The sequence below is a fragment of the Physeter macrocephalus genome, chromosome 5, assembly GCF_002837175.3.
Source record: "Physeter macrocephalus isolate SW-GA chromosome 5, ASM283717v5, whole genome shotgun sequence".
NCBI classification, from domain to species: domain Eukaryota; kingdom Metazoa; phylum Chordata; class Mammalia; order Artiodactyla; family Physeteridae; genus Physeter; species Physeter macrocephalus.
Genome location: NC_041218.1, coordinates 107618437 through 107619038, shown reverse-complemented (window position 1 = coordinate 107619038; position 602 = coordinate 107618437).

The following is a 602-nucleotide window of genomic DNA, read 5'->3' as shown; positions in this document are numbered from 1 at the left end:
CTTCAGTGATCTCTTGGTTATTTAGTAACGTATTGTTTAGCCACCATGTGTTTGTGTTTTTTACGTTTTTTTCCCTGTAATTGATCTCTAATCTCATAGCGTTGTGGTCAGAAAAGATGCTTGGTATGATTTCAGTTTTCTTAAATTTACTGAGGCTTCATTTGTGACTCAAGATGTGATCTATCCTGGAGAATGTTTTGTGCACACTTGAGAAGAAAGTGTAATCTTCTGTTTTTGGATGGAATGTCCTATAAATATCAATTAAATCTATCTGGTCTATTGTGTCATGTAAGCTTGTGTTTCCTTATTAATTTTCTGTTTGGATGATCTGTCCATTAGTATAAGTGAGGAGTTAAATTCCCCCACTATTGTTGTGTTGCTGTTGATTTCCTCTTTTGTAGCTGAAGCAGTTGCCTTATGTATTGAGGTCCTCCTATGTTGCGTGCATATATATTTATAATTGTTATATCTTCTTCTTGTATTGATCTCTTGATCATTATGTAGTGTCCTTCCTTGTCTCTTGTAACATTCTTTATTTTAAAGTCTATTTTAACTGATATGAGTATTGCTACTCCAGCTTTCTTCTGATTTCCATTTGCATG